The sequence below is a fragment of the Dasypus novemcinctus genome, chromosome X (assembly GCF_030445035.2).
Source record: "Dasypus novemcinctus isolate mDasNov1 chromosome X, mDasNov1.1.hap2, whole genome shotgun sequence".
Taxonomy (NCBI): Eukaryota; Metazoa; Chordata; class Mammalia; order Cingulata; family Dasypodidae; genus Dasypus; species Dasypus novemcinctus.
In genome coordinates, this window is record NC_080704.1 from 59,578,707 (window position 1) to 59,588,782 (window position 10,076).

Sequence of the window (10,076 nt, forward strand, 5' to 3'; positions counted from 1 at the left end):
CTTATATTTAGGTCTTTGATCCATCTTGAGTTGATTTTTGTATAAGGTGTGAGATGGTAATCCTCTTTAATTCTTTTACATATGGATATCCAGTTCTCCAGGCACCATTTGATGAATAGGTCATTCTCTCCCAGTTGAGAGGTTTTAGTGGCTTTATCGAATATTTTATGACTATATATATGAAGATCCATATCAGAACTCTCAATTCAGTTCCATTGGTCTGTGTGTCTCTCCTTCTGCCAATATCATGCTGTTTTCACTACTGTAGCTTTGCAGTATGTTTTGAAGTCAGGTAGTGTGATTCCTCCAATTTCATTTTTCTTTTTCAATAAGTCTTTGGCTATTCACGGCCTCTTTCCTTTCCAAATAACTTTCATAGCTAGTTTTTCTTGTTCCTTAAAGAATGCTGTGTTGATTTTTATTTGGACTGCATTGAATGTGTAGATCAGTTTTGGTAGGTTAGACATCTTAATAATATTTAGTCTTCCTATCCATGAACAGGGAATATTCTTCCATTTATGTAAGTCTTCTTTGATTTCCTTGAACACTGTTGAGTAGTTCTCTGTGTATAATTTTTTAACATCTTCAGTTAAATTTATTCCTAGGTATTTGATTTTTTAAATTTACTATTGTAAGTGGTATTTGTTTCTATCTGTGAATATTTTGACCTCTCCATTATTTTTAAATGCCACTTTAGCTGGGTAGAGTTTTCTTTGTTGGAAATTTTTTTCTTTTTGTACCTTGACTATATCATAGCACTTCCTTCTTGCCTCCATGGTTTCAGATGAGAAATCAACACATAATCTTATGGAGCCTCCCTTGTATGTGATGGTACTGTTTTCTCTTGCTGCTTTTAGAATTTTCTCTTTGTCTTGAGCATTGGATAATTTGAGAATTATATGTCTTAATGTAGGCCTGTGGAATTTATGGTGTTTGGGGTGCATTGTGCATCCTGGACATGTACATCCATCTCTCTCAGTATATTTGGAAGTTTTCAGCCATTATTTCCTCCAACACCCCTTCTTTTCCCTTTCCCTTCTCTTCTCCTTCTGGGATGCCTATATACATATGTTTGTTGGTTTTACATTGTCATTCAGATCTCTAAGTCCTAGGTTTATTTTTTCACTATTTTTATCGATCAGTTCTAGTATCTGTTTGATTTCTGATGTACTGTCTTCCACATCACTAATTCTCTCCTCTCCCTCTTCCAATCTGCTGCTTTTTGCTGAAAGTGTATTTTTGATTTCTTGAACCGTGCTGTTCATCACCATCATATCTGTTATCTTTTTGCGTATGTCTGCAATTTCCTCTCCAAGTGTTCTCTTCATATTGTTAATCTCTTCCTTTTCTTCATTAAGTTGGTCTCTAATATATGTTTTGATGTTTTGTGATCTTTAATTACTTGTCTAATATTCTGCTTTTCTGCCTGCTTTTTAGTTTGTTGATTAGATTTGGCCATGTTTTACTTATTATTGGTTTGGTTTGCAGTTTTTTTGTTGCTCTCTGGTCATCATTTTATCTTGATGGGCTTAAACAGTTCTTTAGCTTCTGTGTCTAGTCTTGGGGATTAATTAGTTCTTGTTCATGTGTAAGTGTCATGTCGTCTCTTTGTCACTTTGTTCTTCTTACTCTATTTTCTTGTTGCTGGCTAATTTCACTTTGAAGGAAAATATTAGGGCCAGGGAAAGCAAAATGAGAAAGAAAAGAAAATGTATAAGGTAGTATTGGTAATAAATGTTAACAGAGCAACAATGTGAGATCTAGGAGAATGGATATTAGATTCATGTAAGTTGTGTAGATTTATAGCAGTAAGTGGAGTACTGATAATGAGATAGTCAACTGAATATGGTGAGGAATATAGTATGAATTAAAAGGCCAGTGTTTTCATGAGAGAGGGAAAGAGAAAAGAAAGACAATAGTATCAAGAATGGATAAGAGACAGAAAACAGAACAAGTGAATTAGAAATAAAAAGTCAGATGGGAGCCAAAGAAAGGGAGGTAGAATGTAAGAGAAATAGCAGATAATGGAGGATAGAAAGATGTGGGGGAAAGGAGATAGTTTAGGTGGGCAAAATCAATACACACAGAAAAGAGGAAATGGAGGATGAGAAAAAACACAGCAAGTGTGAAGTGCTCCCTGCAGCACCTATTATATAAAGAAAATAAAATAAACAAGGAAGGAAAAGGGAGAAAAGAATAAAAGAGAAGAGAAAAAGGGATAGCAAAGGAAAAGCAGGGGAAACAAGCAAGAAAAAGAAAAAGAGGAAAAAAACTAAATAAATGAATAAGAACCTTGGGGAATACAATGGAAGAAATGACCAGGAGACAATGCAATAGCAGCAACCATGCCAAAAAAAAAAAAAAAAAAAAAAAAAACCCAACCTTTCAAGCTAGGAATCCTTTTCGCATTAAATAATACACTTAGAGATCTGACCTTCCCCCTTTTTCCCTTCCTCACCTTTCCCCTTTCTCCCTTCCTCACTTGTCTCACTCCCAGGGGAGCAGGAAAGCTGCCTGAGCAGTCCACTAGGAGATTCAAATGGGTCCTTGTTGCACCAACTCAACACAGAAGACTATGAATCTTTATTTCCAACTTGAGATCACCTACACCTCACCAGAAACCCCAAATATGTGATTGAAAGCTTGGATAGCACCTCCTACAGTCCCTCCCCCTTAGGTGTGCTAGGGGAGTTCTAATTGATTTTCTGACACCACCTTCTCTCAGACCAAGTTTCCTATCCCAGGACGTTTAGGTAAATTGGACTTTGTCAGCAGATTCGCCTCTCCTTTCTTCCTAAACTCTCCCCAAACAGCTGGTACACTCCTCCAAGTTCAAGGAGAGAAAGAGAACAAAAAAAAAAACAAACCCTAAAATATCGAGGTTTAGGGTATTCAAGGACCTCAGATGGACCTCAGGACACAGTGGATTCAGGGATTGGAAGTCTGTGATATTGCAGACTCAAGGTGTGTGAGTCTCTGGAGCGGGGGCCACCAGGGTTTAGGGGACACAGACCTGGGAACCATGCATCTGGTTAATAGGGGGCCTGGGAGCACTGTAGCACAGCACAACCTTCAGGGATCCCTGCAGCTGGCCGCCAGCCCTAGTGGGTGGGGTCACACCCACAACCTCTGACCTCTGTGTCAGAAACCCAAAATTCCACCTCTCACAAGAATCTCTTCTGTCATTGTATCACCAAATCTTCATCCAGACACTTCTTGCCCTGCAAGCCCCCAAAACAGCCTGCTCAAAGTTTGGGAGTGCCACTGTACAGCAACAATTTCAGGGACTTCCGTGGATGGGCTGCCAGCCCTGGGGGGAGGGGTCCCACCCAGAACTTCTGACCTCCATGTCAGAAACCCAAAATTCCACCTCTCGCAAGAATTTGTCTCACCAAATCGATTTCCAGACACCTCCCATCCTGCAAGCCCCTGAAACAGCCCACTCAGGGCTTAGGAACGCCCCAGCACAGGAAAGCCTTCAGGAATCACCTAGGCCAGGCTGCCAGCCCCAGGGGGAAGGGCCCAGCCCACAACCTCAACCTCCATGAAAGAGACCCAAAATTCTACCTTTTGCAAGAATCTCCTCTGTCACCGTCCCACCAAATAAACGTCCAGACACCTCCTGCCCTGCAAGCACCCGAAACAGCCTGGTCCAGCTGGACTCCAAACCTACTCAACTGCTTCTTTGCCGGAGAGATTATGAGGTGCACTCACTCAGACACCATCTTGCCCCTCCCCAGTTTCTTCTTAATATCCTTAATCTCTCCCTTCACTTTATTAAGTTGATCTATGATATTTGTTTGGACTACTATGATTAGTTTTTTTGATATTCTGCATCTTTTCCTGGTTTTTACTTTGTTTATTGGACTGGATCAGGTCTTCCTGTTTCTTAGTATGATTTGTAAATTTTTGTTGTTTTATGTTCAGCTTTTTATGATGATGGGTCCATTCAGTTGATTCACTTCTCTCTCTCCTCTAAGGTTTATTTAGTTTCTGTTTTTGTGTGTGTGTTAATTTTTCTCTTTGACACATTTTTCCTCTTTTCTATTTCCCTGATGTTGTCTATATTCCCTTAAAAGAAAAAGATTAAGCCCAGGAAAAGTGAAAGAGGTGAGAAAAAAAAGGATAATAACAATAATAATAGTAAAAGTTAGAAGAAGAACCGAATAAAGCCTAGGAAAATGAATATTTAACTAATATAAGCCATAAGCCATGAAGAGTAATAGGATAAAAAAAGTGGAGTACCAACACTGAAATGGGACTGGATAGAGAGAAATATATAGAATGAATTAAAAGACCAGAATGATGAAGAGAGAGGGAGAGAAAAAAAAAATGAAAAAAGAAAAAAAAAACAGAATAGATGAGACAAATAAAAATCATAAATATTGAAAACTAAAGAAAGAGAGGTAGAATGTAAGAACAATAACAGAAAAGAGAATATATAAAGGTGAAGGAAGGACAAGAGATAGCATTGGCAGACGTGATTGGTATAGACAGAAAAGGGGAAATCAAGGAAGAGGAAACACAGCAATCAAGAAACAAGGGAGCAACACCTAACTTCAAAAAAGATTTGGGCCGGGGACGGGGCATGATGGTGGCTTAGTGAGCATACCTGAGATTCTCTCCTGCAAAGAAGCAGCTGGGCAGCATTGGAAATTCTTCAGGACCAGGTTGTTTCTATATTTTGCAGGGCAGGAGGTGTCTGGACATCGATTTGGTGGGAAGGTAACAGAGAAAATTCATGTATAAGATATAATTGAGAGTCTATTACTCGGAGGTGGGAGCTGCGCGCAGGACGCTCCCTCCTGGGTTGGGCGGAGCCGCAGCACCAGTGCTGTGGTGGCGATTTCTGGAGGCTCTGTGGTACTGGGGAATTCATAAGCCCTGAGTGGGCTGTTGGGGGATTAACAGGACAGGAGGCCTTTGCAGACCGATTTGGGGAGACAAACGGGAGGTTTTTTTTGCGAAGCAGGGAATTTTTGATTGAGGACACAAAGAATAGTGCTTCTGCCTAGAGCCCCGCCCCCCCAAGGCCAGCTGCCAATCTGAAACAGCCTTAAATTTTTCACAATAAAGAGACATCACCAGGAGACTGTTTCAGGGCCTGCAGTGTGGGAGACGTCTGGAAGCCGATTAGGGGAATATTTTACAAAGCGTGGGAATTTCGGTTTTGGACTCTGTTATCGGCATTTCTGGCTGGAGCCCCATCCCCGGGCCTGGCTATTGATCTGCGTCATTAAATTGACTGCAGTGTAGAGGCGCCCCCAGGTGGCTGTTCCAGGGGCTTACAGGGTGGGAGGTGTCCTGAAGTCAAATTGGTGATACAGCCACAGAATAGACCCAGTGAGTGAGTGAATTGAGGGGTTCAGACACATAGGTTAGAGTTTGCAGACGTGACCTCACCCATAGGGCTGGTACCCACCTGCGGGGATCCTTGAAGGCTGTGTTGCACTGCGGTGCTCCCAGGCTCCCTGTTAACCAGATTTGAGGTTGCAAGGTCTGAGTCCCCTAAACCCTGATGGCCCACACCCCAGAGACTCACACCTCTTGAGTCTTCAATATCACAGACTTTCCATTCCTGAATCCATCATGCTCTGAGGTCCATCTGAGGTCCTTGAATGTCCTGGCCCTCAATGTTTGCATTTTTTCTTTTTTGTTTTGTTTTGTTTTGTTTCTATTTTTATTTTATTTTTTTTATTTTTTAATGTCCTGATTGCTGACACTGCATTATCTCCTAGTCTTTTCTCCCAGCATATCCCCCAAAGTCTTTTTTTTTTTTTTTAGTTATTTAGGGGTTTTTTGTTGTTGCTGTTGTGGTTGTTCTATATCTTTTTTTTCTTTTCCCTACCTGTTGCCCTCCCTTTATGCACTGCCTTTTTCTTTCTTCCTTTCTTCTCTTTTATTTTTCTCTCTCTTGTCCCTCATTTTCTTCTTGTTTTATTTTATCTTAATTATAGAACAGGTGCTGCAGGGAACACCTCACATTTGCTGGGGTTCCTCATCCTCCGCTGCCTCATTTCTGTGTGAATTAATTTTAGCTACCTACACTATCCCCTTACCCCTACATCTTGATATCCTCCATCACCTACTGTCTCTCCTATATTCCACCTCCCTTTCTTTGATCCCCAAAGTGTCTAACTCTTAATTTCTAATACTTTTGTTTTGTTTTCGGTCTTTTATCCACTCTTGAAACTATTGCCTTTCTTTTCTCTTTCCCTCTTCACGAAAACACTAGCTTTTAAATTCGTACCATATTCCTCCCATATTCAGTTGACTACCTCATTATAGGTACTCTACCTACTGCTATAACTCTACACAACTAACATGAATCTAATATCCATCCTCCCAGATCTCATATTGTTGCTCTGTTAACATTTATCACCAATACTACTTTACACTTTTTCCTTGCTTCCACAATTGCCTTTCCCTGGCCCTAATACTTTCCTTTAAAGTGAACACAACCAGAAATAAGAAATTAGAATAAGAAGAGACTACAAAATAAAAAAAAAAAAGACTGCTGGCAGAGTAAAAGCTGATAAAACTACTCATCTGCAAACACCTGCTACCTTTCGTGAAAAAGGAAGTATGACTCAGAGGGTAGAACCAGGAACAAAAGGCAGAGGCAAGAGTCATGAAACTTTATCAAGTAATTCTGAAAGAAGATTTCCTGGCTTGACTTCAAAACTGCATTGGAATTGTGTCTCTCTGATGTGTTCCATTTTCCTCTGTATTGAACCAGAATGTTTATTACTGTTGTCCTTGCCTTTCTCATCAGTGTATATTGGGAGTGTGGGAAAAGATAGCTTGTCACTTTACTATCATTGGTCCACAGTTTGAGGATTGTGCTGCAGGAATTATACTTAATAAATTATACCCAGGAAATGTATCCATGCTTGATTAGGTGACTTAGATGGTGAGGCTTTGGACTTGAGCTTATCAGATTGAGATGAGCTTTTGGAATTGAGCTGATGCTGTACTAGCCATGATAATTTTAGAGACTGTGAGATGGGATTCGTGTATTTGTTGTATGAGACAGACTTGGGCAATTATGGGCCAGAGGGAAGATTCTGGTAGAGAGAATTCTAAAATGACCCAATGACCCTCAACCTTGTATAATTCCTTACTATTGAGTGTGAGAAGAGCCTGTGGATATGATATCACTGCTGTGACTATATTAAATTATATGGAAAGGGGTTTTACAGATATATTAATGTCCCAAATCAGTTGATCTTCAAATAATATTATCTTTAGTTGGTCAGACCTAATAAAATGAGTCTTTGAAAGGGCCTGCACCCTTCCTGAAAGAGACTGGAAAAATGAGAGGGAATATGGAGGGTCAGTGTGTCAAGGTCTGCAAGGAACTCTTAGTTCCTAAGAGTAGAACTAAATTCTGCCAGTAACCTGGGTGAGCTTGGAAACGGATTCCTCCTCGGATCCTCACAAAGAAATACAAGCCTAGCTGATACTGATTCAACTCTGTGAGACACTGAACACAGAAACCAGTTGTGCCATTCAGAGCTGTGAGCTAACAAATGGGTGCTGTTTTAAGCCACTAAACTAGGGGTAATTTGCTAAGCAGGATTAGAAAACTAGTACAGATAGAATTGCTGGGTTATAGAAAATGCATACATTGGGATATTAATTTGCATATCCCTGGTGACGGAGATAGAGCAACTTTTTATTTTATTGGTCTGATGGATGTCCTATTTCATGAGTTCTGTTCAAATATTTTGCCAATTTTTCATTGCATTGTCTTTTTTCTTCTTAATTTTGAGTTATAATATTCTGTACATTAGATATTTGTTGGATCTACATATTACAAATATCTTTCTCCCATTCTTTGGTTTAGTTTGTCACTATCTTCAGGTGTCATTTGATGAACGAACAATAGTCCTTACTTTTAATAAATTCCAAATTATATATATTTTTATTTTATTGTTAGTATCTTTTGTTTCCTGTTTCAGATATCTTCGTCTTCCTGCAAGGTCATGTAGATATTTTTATGTTATTTTCTTGATGCATATCTTCTGAAAGCAACTTTGTGTATGGTGTAAGGTAGAAGCCCAAGTTAATGTTTTCAGTGTGGACTGATATCCAATTAGTCCAGTTCCATTTATTTCAAATATTGTTCTTCTTCACAGACTAATGCAGTGGCAGCTTTGTTGTAAATGAGGTTATCATATATGTGTAAGTCTGCTTGTGAACTATTTTTTCCACTGGTCTATTTGTCAATATTTTTCCTTTTATTTCCAACTTAGTGTCTTTGAATTTTTCTTTTTCTTTCAGTTAGTCTTTAATCACTGTCTCATATGCAGGCCCTAACACTATAGAATCAGATCAGTGGATGTAAGGACTAAGGAATAAAGGATGTTGATAAGGATGAGAAAAATGGCTTCACTTTAAATTCCTATGATCAGGTTTTCTTTTCTGAAAGAAGGGCAAAGAGACATCCCTCCTTTAAAAATTAAATTATTTTAAATGATGGTAATAGTAATTGTAAATAGTATTATTACTATCTGCCTAGTAGTTTTTGTGCTATTTCTGAAAAGCCACAGAACAACAATGCCAATATTAATCTTAAGGGACTTTAATATTTGGAATTTAAGTGTTTCCTGAATACAGAAAATAAATTTTATGTATTTAAAGAACCTAAAGCAAAAATTTATTTTAAAATTTATTTTTATTTTTATACTCACTCGTCCCCATTGCCCCTGTAACCTCTAATCTCCTTTTCTATCTCTGCAAATTTGCTATTTCTAGGGATCTAAGTGATCTCATACAATATTTATTCTTATGTGCCTTGCTTATTTCACTGAGCGTGGTTTGAAGGTTCTTCCATATGGTAGCATGCCTCATAATTTCAATCTCATATTGCCAAATAATATCCTGTTCTATTTATCTGTTCTTGTACGCACACCACACTCTCTTAATTATTACAAAACTGGAGTTGGACTTGTTGACTTTGAAAGTCCTGAGATGTCTTATCCTAGATAATCTTGGCTTCTCTTGGATCTTCAATATCCATATCTATTGCTTGATGATTTCCATTTTCAAAAAACCTGCTGGGGTGAGCGGATGTGGCTCAAGTGCCTCGGTGCCTGCTTTCCACACGGGAGGTCCTTAGTTCAGTTAACGGTGTCTTCTAAAGCCCCCAAAAAACAAACAACAAGCAAAAAAAACCACAAAAAAACAAAACAAAACCAGCTCAGGGCAGATGATGTGTCTCAGTGGTTCAGTGCAGGCTTCCTGTACATGAGCTCCTGGGTTCAATCCCCAGCCCCAGTACCTAAAAACAAAACAAACAAACAAACAAAAACCCTGCTGGGATTTCTACTCGAATTGTGTTGAACCATAGATCATTTTGATGAGAATTCTGTCTTCATTTTATTATAATATTGTGTTCTCATTCAGTAACATGACATATCTCTAATTTATCTAGATCTCCAGAAATACTATGTACATTTCAGGGCAGAGGTTTTGAGAACCTTTTATTAGATTTGTTTCTAAGTATTTGATGTGTTCTGTTCCTATAGTAAATGGCATTTTTCAAATTTTCTGTTAAGTTTTTATTGCTAAGATATAGAAATCCAAATGAATTTTATAATATTGACCTTATATCCAGCAATGATGGTAAATTCACTTATTAATTCCAACAGTAGATATATACATACTTTTAGAATTTTTAGTTAATCTGTTGTCTCTCAATTATTTTTTTTAGAAACTGAAAATTCTTTCCCTAAAGATCGCAAGCAGGCATACATTCATATTTGATTTACTGCATTTGGGAGATGCGCATTCCTAAACCAGTCACTAGAGGAATAATGTGGTTAATATGACTTGTTTAGTCAAACACACTGCCCTTTATATATCACATACATTGTGTTATGAGCCACACTGTTTATTTAACCAAATATACAAACAGTTTGAAACGAAATCTTTGACTAGAAAAATAAAATCAGGAGATAATGATGGATTGATATTGGTGAAGTATTTCTCCATGTAAATGAGCTGAAATTACAATTCTTAAGGTACATAATTTAAGCAAAGACTAGTATGTTTAATATTTGAAAAACAAT